This window comes from Gossypium arboreum, chromosome 3, assembly GCF_025698485.1.
Source record: "Gossypium arboreum isolate Shixiya-1 chromosome 3, ASM2569848v2, whole genome shotgun sequence".
NCBI lineage: Eukaryota > Viridiplantae > Streptophyta > Magnoliopsida > Malvales > Malvaceae > Gossypium > Gossypium arboreum.
The window spans coordinates 76,737,546-76,752,051 of record NC_069072.1 but is presented as its reverse complement, the minus strand read 5'-3'; positions in this window follow the sequence as shown (position 1 = coordinate 76,752,051).

Here is a 14,506-nt window from a genome sequence, read left to right as displayed (position 1 = left end):
GAAAAAGGTAGGTCTTAGCAACTTCATGAAGCATTCGGCCATGGTAGGAAGTGGAAGAGAAATATAGTTGTTGTTCATGTTAGATGAAGTAGAGAAGTTGCGTGCTAAGGCTGAATGTGACTTTGAATATTATTGAGTAATGTATGTGTTTTGAATTGATGGAATGGAGAGGACGCTCTAATTTTGTTATGAACAATTATATGTTAAATTAAGGGTTGCTAAGTTAGCTATTAAGGTGAAGTGCAAATGTTAGTATTTGATTACTAGTGTATATAGGTGTTTTAGCCGAGCTTTGAACTTGAAACAAAATGGTAATTAGTCAATACAAGTGACAATATTTGTAGAATGTATTAAGCATATAATCGGCCTCAACATAGACATGCATATTCGGCCACATGAGGTAGATTGGTGTTGCATGTATTCGGTTAGAGGCAAGCATATTGATGCTTTTATCTTGGCTTAGATAATCGGCTAAAAGAGAGTGCGGGCTAATATGTTGAGTTGATTCATGATTTCATATATATATGACTCTAATGTCTAATGTATATATGGGTTAAGTACCTTGAGTTTCTCTTTTTGATGTTCAAATGATTAAATCAATTTATTTGTTAAATTAAGCTCAAGAGCAAAGGGGAACTAAATCCGATAAAGGGAAGGAAAAAGTGATCGAATAGCCGTCGAAATCGTTCGACAACATCCGAGGTAAGTTTTCGAGTAATGAAACTTAGTTTACGATTTGATTAAGTCATGACGTATAATCATAACAAATATACGGTGATATAATGATTCTACTTGAATTATGTGTTGAGTTAATTAGTCTATACGTATGATGGGTAGCCGTATGTGCATAGAAATCATGTCATGAAGCAAGCCGAATCATGTTGTTCGTATGTGCCTATTGAGCCGAAAATGGGAATGCTTAATAATTGATTTGTGTTTGAATTCTAGTTATGAAAACGAAATAAAGATGTGTCATGATTTACTGATATGTGCATGAATATTCGGATGCTAACGGGGTTAAGTCCCGAAGACATTTGTGCTAGTGATTGATTCCGGGCTAAGTCCCGAAGGCATTTGTGCGAGTTACTAATTCCGGGCTAAGCCCCGAAGGCATTTGTGCGAGTTACTAATTCCGGGCTAAGCCCCGAAGGCATTTGTGCGAGTTACTATATCCGGGCCAAGTCCCGAAGGCATTTGTGCTAGTGACCATATCCGGACTAAGACCCGAAGGCCTTGTGCGAGTGGTTATATCCGGCTAAATCCCGAAGATAATTGGGTTTGGGAATGAGCGATCTTGCTGTAATAATTTCAATTAATACGCTCGTAAAATCCCAACAATGAGGTATGTTTCGTATGTGCATTGAGATAATTGATTCCTTCTAAATAGTATTTGCTCAATCGATTAACAAGCTTCCGGCTTTTAGTCAAGTTGATTTCTTATGTATGAATATAAGGGTTGGAAATGTGAAGTAGGTATGATTGTGAGAAAATGTGTATATGAAATTATTCGTTTAGTCGTATGAATGCTATACTTCAGTTGTGCATGATTTCATTGCTCAAAACTTACTAAGCATTAAATGCTTATTCCGTTTCTTTGATTCTCTGTTTTATAGATTTTGGTTAAATCACTATCGGACTCGGGATTGTCGAAGTTGAAGTCGTCCACACTATCAAAGCCCTTTTGGTACATTTTGGTTGAACTCGAAAATGGCATGTATAGGACTACCCTTTTGTTGTTGGTCATGTACCCTTGGTTACGTATAAATTTGGATAGCCATGCGAAAATGGCTTATATACTCTTTGAGCATAGCATTATAATCGTTTTGTATGTTGTTCATTGAGAGGTATGGAAATGTTTAGTAACGATTAGCCATTGGAATGGTTAATCATGATCGTTTTGGTGCTTTGTATGACAAATTCTAGTTGATTCATGGAAAACCATGAAATAGGTAAAGTTTACCTTAAAAACAGATGCTGACAGCAGCAGTGCTGTGGATTTGAAAAATCACTAAAAATAGTAAAAATGGAATTAAATAGTGAATAAATTATGTAATAGAACCTTGATGAATCTACTTTCATATGGAAGAAACGAAACGAACATATAAGTCGTATTTTAAGAGATATTTAAGTTTTCGTGGAACAGGGCCAGAGCAATTTCTGGATCCCCTGATCTGACTTTGGAAATTCACTATAAATTAACCAGAGATAATTAGAGGTCATTTCATATATGTAAAGATTCATTTTTGAGTCTAGTTTCGTTAGAAACAAACGACATAAGTAATGAAGCCCTGGACTGGAAGATATATAAGTCGTAACGCATAAAGGTCAGAGCAGTCGAACCCTAAAATAGGGGAGACTTTAACTAATAAAATGTACTAATTGGCTTGACCAAAAATTCTAGAAAAAAATTTGTAGATGGATATATGAGTCTAGTTTCAGTTAAAATTTACAAAACTAGTTTTCTAGTTTTGGAACTCAAGATATGATTTTTAAGGTAACAGTGACGCAGTTAGCCAGCTTGTCTGGAAATTTTTAAAATGGACTGTGAAAATAAATGAAATAAGTCTGTAAATACCTCGTGTTCGACTCCGGCAACGGTCTCGGGTACGGGGTGTTACACATTTTCTCTCATTTCACATTTTTCTACTCATTTTCACAACTTTTACAAAATGGTCCCTTAAGCCATTTCCATGAAAAACTACTTAGTAAAAGTTTTTACCATCCTTTAAACTCTAATATCCCTCCATAAATCATCAAAACACAAACATCTCATGCATGGGTAAATTTTTGAACATGAACCCTTGTAACACCCCACACCGTGCCTCACGCCGGGTCGGAATATGAGGCATTACCTAACTTAAACTTATGCATATAGACATTTTCATAACACCAAAACATGGTCAAATTAAAACTTTTTCAATTTTATTTATAAACTCCTTAATAAGAGCCTATTAAGCCCAAAACATCCATTGGAACCCATTCGGAAACAATCTGAGTCCTTTAAAGAACTTTCAAAATAACTCTTAACACAGGGGCACACGCCCGTATGGGTGGGGCAACACGCCCGTGTGACATTTCAAAATGGTCGTGCTATTGGCCAGTGTGGCTCACACGGCCTAAGCAATACAGAGACACGCCCGTGTCCTATATCCGTGTGGAATTAATTCTAAATGCACACCTACAGGGGTTTTCACACAGTCTGGATCCTTCACACGGCCATGACATGTCCGTGTTCTAGCCCGTGTGCAAAAACTTGGACATTCTGTTTCTGACGTCAGTAATCCTTAAGGGCCACACGGCCAAGGCACATACCCGTGTGCTAGGCCATGCCCTTCACACGACCGTGTCTCTTCCCGTGTATTTACTACCATGCATACTGACTTACAATTCTTAAGTGCAGGGGACACACGACCATCTCACACACCCATGTGGTGAACCGTGTGTCACACATGGCCTAGACACACGCCCGTGTGCCTACCCATGTGAAAAAAATAAGGCTATTTACCAAGCCTTTTTGTCACCTTTACTTATGTAACCTGCACAAAAAGCACTTTATACTAACATAAGGGCACATCACATAGCCAAAATAACCACAATGGACTACATTTCATTTATGCAATTTACTCATCCATGAAAATATCATCTTCCATTTATAAATCAAAATGAGTATTGACCATCATCTATGGCCATATACAAAATGAGTATCATATTCATCATATGAGCCAACACATTATAGCTAACTAACAAAACACTAAACAAAGACTCGAGTTCCTATATATGCCAGAAAACAAAAAAATGAAACTAGTTATACCAAGGTCTTGAGTGATAGTGTGATCGAAGCTTTTGATGTCACTGGATCCCCGATGCTAGCTTGGCGGCACTATAAGGAAAGAAAAGAAAGGAGAGTAAGCGTGGGAGCTTAGTAAGTACATATATGCAAATAAAGTGTAATTAGAAGAAAATCATATTCATCCAACGGTAACTTGTCATGCTTAAAAGATATAAATCACTTAACGTCTCTATCTTACTCTTCTTTTCATTCATGTATACTTAATACACTTAGTTCTTTACTCAGGTCGTAACCATGAGTTCAGCATACATACCTCATCAAAGTATTCTCCAACTAAATCTTCGGGTTACCCGTTGATGTAACACCCCCGTACCAGAGACCATGCCGGAGTCGAGCACGAGGTGTTAACGGACTTAATTCATTAATTAAACAGCTCAAACAATTTATTTTAAAATTTCTAGACAAGCTGGCTAACTGTGTCAGAGTCACTAAAAAATTCATATCTCGAGTTATGAAACTCGAAATCCAATTCCGTAAATTTTCCCTGAAAATAGACTCATATATCTACTTACTAAAGGTTGGGCCAATTAGTACAGTTTATTAGTTAAATTCTCTCCTATTTCAGGGTTTGGCTACTCTGACCCCTGTGTATTACGGATCAGATATATCCCTGTCAGAGTTTCAATGACTATGTCATTTGTTTCTAGTAAAACTATACTCAATAAGGATTTCATACATATAAATTTTGAGTTATAATTATTTTTACACAATTTATGGTGAATTTCTAAAGACAGAACAGGGGATCCTGAAATTACTCTGACCCTGTTTTAGAAAAACGTAAATATTTCATAAAATACAACTCTTTTACATATTTTGTTTCTCCACATGAAAATAGGTTCATTAAGCTTCAATTACATATTTTATTTATCATCTAATTCTATCTATACTATTTTTAGTGATTTTTCAAACTCACGTCACTCTCTTTGTGTGATTCTATTTTATAGCCAATTTCACCATTTTATGGATTTCCATAGATTAGTTAGCACATAAAGCATATGTGTTATCAAATATAATCTCGATTAGCCACTCCAATAGCTAATCATTCTCAAACATTTCCGTGCCATTCATGAGCTATATCATAAGATTATACACAAAAGGATTATAATGCTATACATGCCATATTCCCAAAATATGCAAGCCACCATACCAAGATGGTCCGTTGATAGTGTGAGCTTGCCTCCAACCATCCTGATCTCCAAACCGGCTTGTCAAAACTACAAGGAATAGAAGAGAGGGAGTAAGCATAAATGCTTAGTAAGTTCACATACAAATAACAAATAACTTAACAAAGTAATTATACCACCCAACATTAGCATAATATCACCAAAACATATATCACATTTCTATTCATCATTCATCGTCTTACTACATTATTGTTGTCGTATCAAGTCTCAACCCGAGGGTTAAGTACATACCTGTCCAAAGTGCCCATTCCACAACACTTACCAATACGTCACTTGCATCTTGAGTATTCTTCCATTTCACTAGAATTTTACCTGTTGAACACATCGGAATATAACTCGGATACATGAAAAGTTTGCACATAAGTGCCACATATGTAGCCAAGCTACCATGTAACCCACCCATAAACGATCGAACTCAACTCAACGAGCTCAGGCGTTCGCATCAGTAAGTGAACTCAGACTCAACTCAACGAGCTCGGACATTCGCATCCATAAGTGAACTCGGACTCAACTAAATGAGTTCGGATGCCCAAATATACGAATCTATTCCTAAGGTTCAACGAGACTTTCCTCGTTCGTACTCCTTTACCATTCTCCTTGGAATACCAATGACGATACTTCGGTAGTCTTTCACATTTTTCACATAATTCATAAAATTTTTGCATGTTGTCCAACAATGACCACAAAGCATAGAATTGCATGATAACAATCATAATATCGTATAAATAGCATTAAATGATTTAAAATAACGTTTATATTACAATATTTACATATGAACTTACCTCGATACAAAATGAGAATAGTCGAGCCTATTCCTTGTAAACTTTATTTTTCCCCCGACCTCGACTCGAATCTCTTTTCTCTTGATCTATAATACCAAATTAATTTATTTAATACACACATTCATCAAAACAGCCCCTAATACGAACTTCTACAAAATTACCATTTTGCCCCTAAACTTTCACATATTTACACTTTTTCCCTAAGGCTCGTAAATTAAACCTCATCCTATTTTCTTATGTTTTATGACATGCTGATCATTTTTCCCTTCTATGGAAACATCAAATTCACACTCTAACATGTACTTATGAATATTAGGTATTTTTACCCATTATGTCATTTTACTCGTTTTTACGAAAAATCACTTAGCAAAAGTTGTTTAACACAATCTCAAACTTCATATTCTACCATAAAACATCAAAATTCATACATATCATCCATGAGTAAAATTTTAAACATAAACCCTAGCTCAAAATATTGGTAGAAATAGGTAAACCAAGCTACGAGGATTTCAAAAATGTAAAGAACATTAAAAAGGGGCATAGAAATCACTTACAATCAAGGCTTAAAAGTGTTGAAACCCTAGCTATGGTGGAGAGCAAAATTTGGCAGCAACTTATGGAGAAGATGATCATTTTTGTGTTATTTTCCCATTTTATTTCATTTAATATTCAAATAACCAAAATGCCCTTTCTTACTAAACTTTCAAAAATTCTATCCATGTCCAATTTTTGTCCATAAACTTAGAAATTGGTAAAATTTCTATTTAAGACCTCCTAATTAATATTTCAAAGCAATTTCATACTAGAAACTTCTAGAATACAAGTTTTGTAACTTATTCAATTTAGTCCCTAACTTCAAATTAAGCACTTTATGCATAGAATTTCTTCACGGAATTTTCACACAATCACACAATCATGCAATCATATCATAGACCTCAAAATAATTCACAATTAGGCAAGCAATCACTAAAATTAATTCACCAAAATTTTCATGTACTTATCTAATCATGCTACAATACATAAAATAATATTTAAAATAACTTCCTCGACCTCAATTTAGTTGTTCTAAAATCACTATTCTGACTAGCCCTAAAATCAGGCTGTTACAATTCTCTCCCTTTTAGGGGTTTTCGTCCTCAAAAATCTTACCGGTAAAAAGGTTTGGGTTTTGGCTTTTCATGATCTCTTCGGGCTCCCATGTGGTCTATTCAACCTCATATTGCTGCCATAATACTTTCACAAGGGGAACGCTCTTATTTCTCAATTGCTTAACCTCTTGGGCTAGGATCTTAACAGTTTCCTCACTATAGGACATATCCAGATGAATCTTAACCTCTGTTGGCACAATCACATGCGAATGGTCTGATCTATATTGACGTAGCATGGACACATGAAACACGTCGTGAATCTTTTCCAATTCTAGTGGTAAGGCCAATTGATAGGCAGCCGGCCCTACTCTTTCGGTAACTTCATAGGGTCCTATGAAACGAGGACTCAACTTACCTCTTCTACCAAATCTGAGAACTTTTCTCCATGAGGATACTTTCAAAAACACTCAATGAAATTCAATCTCTTTCTATTTCAAATCCACTCAAGATTTCTGCCTATCCAAGTTGGCCTTCAAACAGTCGTAAATCACTTTAACTTTCTCTTCAGTCTCCTTGACTAGATCGACCCCGTGAATCTGACTCTCTCTGAGCTCGGTCCAATATAAGGGCGTTCAACACTTTCGCCCATATAAAGCCTCATAAGGTGTCATCTTCAAACTCGACTGATAGCTATTATTGTAGGTGAATTCAACCAATGATAAGTACCTTTCCCAACTACCTTGAAATTCAAGAACACTACACTGCAACATGTCTTCTACAATCTAAATCACTCTTCCGACTAACCGTCGGTTTACGGGTGAAATGTCGTGCTGAAACTCAACTTTCTTCCCAATGCCTCTTGTAACTTTTCCAAAACCTCGAGGTAAATCTCGGTTCCCTATCTGAAATAATCGACAAGGGCACCCCGTGTTGTCTCACAATTTTAGAAACATACAAGTCAACCAATCTCTCAAGGGAGTACTCGGTGTGCACTACTATAAAATGTGCCGACTTTGTTAGCCTATCCACAATAACCCAAATAGCATCATTTTTCTTCGGGGTTACCGACAAACCCGTCACGAAATCCATAGTAATCTGATCCCACTTCCACTCAAAGACCGTAATAGGCTGAAGTTGACCCGAAGTACTTAGTGTTCAGCCTTCACTTGCTGACACACAAGACACTTACAAACAAACTCTGAAATGTCTATTTTCATTCCCGGCCACAAATAAATTTTCTTCAAATCATTATACATTTTCGTACTCCCAAGGTGTACTGATAAACAACCACTATGTACCTCATATAATATCTTCTGAATCAATTCGGTGTCCTTAGGAACACAAATCCTATCCTGGAATCTCAAGCAACCGTTGGAACTGATCCGAAAATCTGATTCAACATCCGATTCGCACAGGATTTTCTTGGATAGTAATTCGCTATCACTCTTCTGATCCTCAAAAATTTCTTGAAGAAACGTCGGTCTAGCTTTTAGCTCTTTTAGAATCGAACCATCCTCTAACAAGGCCAATTGGGCATTCATTACTCTCAAAGCAAACAATTATTTTCTACTTAATGCATCGGCGACCACGTTCGCTTTTCTCGGATGGTTATCTATAATCAACTCATAATCTTTTAATAGTTCCAACCATCTATGTTGCCTCAGATTTAAATCCTTTTGGGCCATCAAGTAGTTAAGACTTTTATGATCAGAGTATACATGGCATATCTCTCCAAACAAATAATGTCGCCAGATCTTCAGAGCAAATACTATGGTGGCCAAATCTAGGTCGTGTGTAAGATAGTTCTTCTCGTGAAGTTTCAATTGTCTCTAGGCATAAGCCACAACTTTGCCCTCTTGCATAAGTACACATCCCAACCCATTCAAAGAAACATCGCTATAAATCATGAACTCTTTTCCTAATTCGGATTGTACTAGTTCAGGGGCCTCAGTCAACAACATCTTCAACTTCTCGAAACTCTGTTGACACTTATTCGACCATTCAAACTTAACTCCTTTTTGAAGCAACCTTGTCATGGGAGTCGCAATCATAGAGAACTCCTTTACAAATCGCCTGTAATAACCGGCCAACCCTAAAAAGCTTCTAACTTCAGTCATATTCTTTGGTGGTTTCCATTCAACAATAGCAGAAACTTTACTGGCATCAACCCTAATTCCATCACTCGAAACAATATGGCCCAAAAAGTCGACTTCTCTAAGCCAAAACTCACTTTTACTGAACTTGGCATACAACTGGTTGTCCCTCAGAGTCTGCAAAATGGTTCTCAAGTGTTTGACATGTTCTACCCTGTCTCTAGAGTATATCAGGATGTCATCGATGAATACAACTAAAAACTTATCTAGATATGGTCGAAATACTCTATTCATTAAATCCATAAACACAGCGGGAGCATTTGTTAAGCCGAAAGGCCTGATGAGAAACTCATAGTAGCCATATTGCATCCTAAAAGCGGGTTTAGGCACTTCTGCTTCTTTAACTCATAGTTGATAGCAGCCAGATCTCAAGTCTATCTTAGAAAACCATGCTGCTCCCTTCAGTTGGTCAAACAAGTCATCAATTCGCACCAATGAGTATTTGTTCTTGATCATCCTCTCATTTAACTGCCAGTAATCTATGCACAACCTCATAGATCTATCTTTCTTTTTCACAAATAACACCGGAGCACCCCACGGTGAAAAACTTGGTCTCACGAAACCCTTTTCGGTCAATTCTTGTAACTGTGACTTTAGTTCTTGCAGCTCAGTCGAGGCCATCCGATACGGAGCAATCGAAATAGCAGTGGTCCTTGGCATTAACTCTATACCAAATTTAACCTCTCTATTAGGGGTAACCCAGGGAATTCTTTCGGGAATACATCCACATATTCACTTACAACCGGTACTGACTCAACATTCAACTCTGATTCTTTAGTATTCATTACAAAAGCCGAATAAGCTTTACATCCTTTCCTCAAACACTTCTGGACAGACATGGAGGATATCACCATAAATAAGTTCCTTGGCTCACCTGATTCAACCCAAAGGGTTTCAACATTTTCACAATTTAATTTAATATCCTTTTGTCTACAATTTACTTGTGACACCCCTAAAGTGACCCTAGTCAGAAAGCGGTTTCGGGACCGCTAAACCGAGTCACCAAATTATTTGAATATGATATCTATTGTCTAAAATATGTGAATATGAATGTGTGAAAGTTTTAAGCTTCGATTTAGTCGATTGCATGTGAATTTAGTAATAGGACTTATGTGTGACACTTTTGGAATGCGATAGGTTAATCTATAAGGACCTATTAATGCATGTTGTATAAAAGAAGGGTTTGCATGTCAAATTAGCCAAAAATCTAGATGGTGGCCGGCCATGCTATGGGGTAAGACATATTATAGACATTTTATGCTAAAATGTGTGGGAAGAATAATAAAAAAAGAAGGGAGTGGGAGGAGAAACCAAAGTTGTCTCCCCCCCCTCTCCATTGCCGTGAATGGAAGAAAGACTTCAACTTTTATTTTCTATCTTGCTTCCTTGTCTCTTGCAAAGGAAGCTAGAGAGAGAGGCAGCTGCATGTAGTGGAAAACCATGAAATTTGTTTGCTTATAAGTTGAAATTTTCAAGTAGAAGGCTAAAAAGGTGGGAGAAGGCTGTAGTGGAAAAGGGGATTAAGCTTAAGAGAAAAGAGGATCAAAGTCGGATAGGGGAAAAGAGGAAGTAAAGCGAATAGCCGTGGATATCTAGTCGTCGACCACTTCCGAGGTAAGTTTTAAGCGATTAAACGTTGAGTAAATTCAACCATAATAGGACATAATGAGTTGATTTAATAAGATATGATGTGGCCATGATATGTCTTAAACTCAAATGGTAAGTTCATAAGTGTTTGGACTTGGAAATTTAAGAGCAAATTGTAATAATTTGCTTGGATAGCAGCAGTAATGTGATTTAAGAAAATCACTATAATTTGTACAAAAATTGTTACAAGATAAAATTTATATGCTTAGACTCCTTAATGAGTCTAGTCTCAAATGAAATAAAATAGAACATACTTTGAATTCTGTACAATGAGAATTTTGATTCGTAGTGAAGACTGGTCAGGTTAGTCAAACAGTGAAACAGGGGAAATTTTAAGAAAAATCTGGTATTGATTGGCCAAACCTAAAATTCTGAAAAATTTATGGATGGAAGATATACGAGTCTATATTCATGGAAAATTAACGACAAGTGATTTGGAGCCTTGTAGCTCCGGTTATAAATAATTTAGTGACCATTGCTCAGGAAAAACAGCTCGTAGTGAATATGTGATTTTGTTGTAAACACGGATAAAACTTGTTTTAGTTGCTCATAAGCTATTGATTAAACCCATACTTGAATTCTAATTCGTGATATTGTAAAATGATATATGAGTGTTAGATGGATCTTTGATATTAAAATTTGTGAAATTGTAAGTTTATGAGTATTGAATATGAAATGATAGTATGGCGTGAAATTGAATTATTCATTGGAAAATGATTGATGTAGATTCGCCAAGACCAAGTCTGTACATGATAGTATATGTGGTATGTGAAGTATATTAGAATAATTGTGATGTGAATACATGAAAATTTATATTTTGATTTAAGATTTTTGCGATGAATGTGAATGTGTATATATGAGATAAGGCCTAATGGCCGATGTGATGAATGTGAAAGCGTATCACGTATGTGATAAGGCCTAATGGCCGATGTGATGAATGTGAAACCGTATACGATGTGATAAGGCCTAATGGCCGATGTGATGAATGTGAAAGTGTATATATGTGATAAGGCCTAATGGCCGATGTGATGAATGCGAAAGTGTGTATATATGTGATAAGGCCTAATGGCCGATGTGATGAATGCGAAAGTGTATATATATGTGATAAGGCCTAATGGCCGAAGTGATGAATGCGAAAGTGTATATATATGTGATAAGGCCTAATGGTCGAAGTGATGAATGCGAAAGTGTATATATATGTGATAAGGCCTAATGGCCGAAGTGATGAATGTGAAAGTGTATATATATGTGATAAGGCCTAATGGCCGATGTGATGATTGAGAAGGTGTATATATGTGACAAGGCCAAATGGCCAATGTGATGAATGTGAAAGTGTATATATGTGATAGGGCCGAGTGGCCAACGTGATGGATGTGAAAGTGTATAAATGTGATAAGTCCCGAAGGGCATTTGTGTCGAGACTATATCCGGGTTAAAACCCCGAGCTTTATGCGAGAATATTATCAGCGATTAATGACCAGAGGCTTCGTGCTCGTACTATATCCGAGCTCTAATGACCCGATGACTACGTGTGGAGATTTTGTCCGGGTAAGCCCCGAACTAAAGGTTTTGCTGAAGATTCAAGTAAAGCGTAAGATTATGCGACTTCACAGTGACAATTAGTAATAAATACGTTTAATGCGTTAAGTTGGTCAGGTATGTATTTTGAGATTATATTTAAGTTTGATTTAGACTAAATCACAAGGTCGTTATGTGATGCACATGTGAGTAAAGCAATAAGACTGTTCTATGATTATTGTGCATTTGGTCAATGTGGAAAGTCAGGTAAAAAAATATGTAATGTACCTATGATCAAAAGAGGTCACCATCAAGTGAGAATTTATCTGCCTACTATATATGATGAGACGTGCATATTCGGAAAAAGGGATGGTATGCCCGAAGGAAGAGTGAAATAAAAATACGAACAACTATGTTATAATTTGATTGTTATCTGTTGACACTGCTTAAAACTTACTAAGCATTGTAATGCTTACTCCGTGTACTTTGTTTCCTCTGTTTTATAGATCTCATTTGGAAGCTACAGGCTCGGGGATCGTCAGCAACTAGTCACATTATCACTATCCACTGTTTGGTACTGCTATGTTTTGGAATATCTTATGGCATGTATAGAATAGACTAGTAGTGAGAGGATATTTTGGTTAATGTATAGGACTACCCTTTTGTTGTAGGTCATGTACCTTTCGGTTTTGTGTAAATTTGGATAGCCATGCAAAAATGGCATAAGTATACTTTGATCATAGCATTATCATCGTTTTGAATGTCGTCCGTCGAGAGGTATGGAAATGTTGGTAACGGTTAGTCATGGGAATGGTTATTCATGATCACTTTTGGTATATGTATGACAAACTCTAGTTGATCCATGGAGGATCATGAAATAGGTAAAGTTTACCTTAAAAATAGATGCTGGCAGCAGCAGTGATGTGGATGTGAAAAATCTCTAAAAATATTAGAAATGGAATTAAATAGCAAATAAATTATGTAATCGAACTTGATGAATCTATTTTCATAGGAAAGTAACGAAACATTCATATGAGCATTATATTATGAGATGTTAAAGTTTTCGTGAGACAGGGCCAGAACGATTTCTGGATTCCCTGATCTGAATTTGGAAATTCATTATAAATTAACCAGAGACATTTAGAAGTTATTCCATATATGTATAGATTCGTTTTTGAGTCTAGTTTCTATAGAAACAAACGGCATCAGTATTGAAGCCCTGTACAGGGAGATATCCAAATCGTAATGCATGAAGGTCAGTGTAGTCGCACCCTATAATAGGGGAGGCTTTAACTAATAAACTGTACTAATTGGCCCTACCAAAAATTCTAGAAAAAAATATGTAGATGGATATATGAGTCTAGTTTCGGGGAAAAATTATGAATCTGATTTTTGAGTTGTGGAACTCAGGTTATGATTTTTAAGGTGACAGTGACGCAGTTAGCCAGTCGTCTGGAAAATTTTTAATTGGACTGTGAGAGTAAATGAATTAAGTCGGTTAGCACTTCGTGTTCGACTCCGGCAACGGTCTCGGGTACGGGGTGTTACAATTATATTGGTATCAGAGCTACGGTTTAGTCGATTCTAGGACTAACGTAGCACGCGTGAGTCTATTTATACATGCCATAAAGTGATAAAATGATAGTGTGATGATTTTTGACTATTAAAATGTGGTTGCTGTATTGTAATGAATCTTGATCCTGATCGAGCTGTAGCAAGCTTCTAACTATGAGAATTTGCGATATAACTTCACTTAGATATGCCTAAATTGTTAAGTTGATCAGGTACGTATCATGTACTCGTATTTGAATTTCGATTTGGATTGAATTAAGGGTATAAGTGATGCAATTTTGAAAGAATGTTATGACTATAAATGTGATTTTTGTATGTAGCTATGGAACTGGAAGTTGAATGGTCGATAAGCATGTTGTGTTTGTATTCAAGTAACGTAAATGATATACTAATGTGTATTGCTATATGTGTATATGTACATGAGAATTGAGAGTGATGTATCCGGACTAAGTTCCGAAGAGCATTCGTGCTAGTGATGTATCCGGACTAAGTTCCGAAGAGCACTAAGTTCCGAAGAGCATTCGTGCTAGTGATGTATCCAGACTAAGTTCTGAAGAGCATTCGTGCTAGTGATGTATCAGGGCTAGGTCCCGAAGAGCAATCATGCTGGTGACGTGTAATATCCCGAATTAGGGCCTAATCGGAATAGTGGTTTTGTGACCATAAATCCGAGATAGAAATAATTATTTTATAATTATGTTGAGGTTTATGA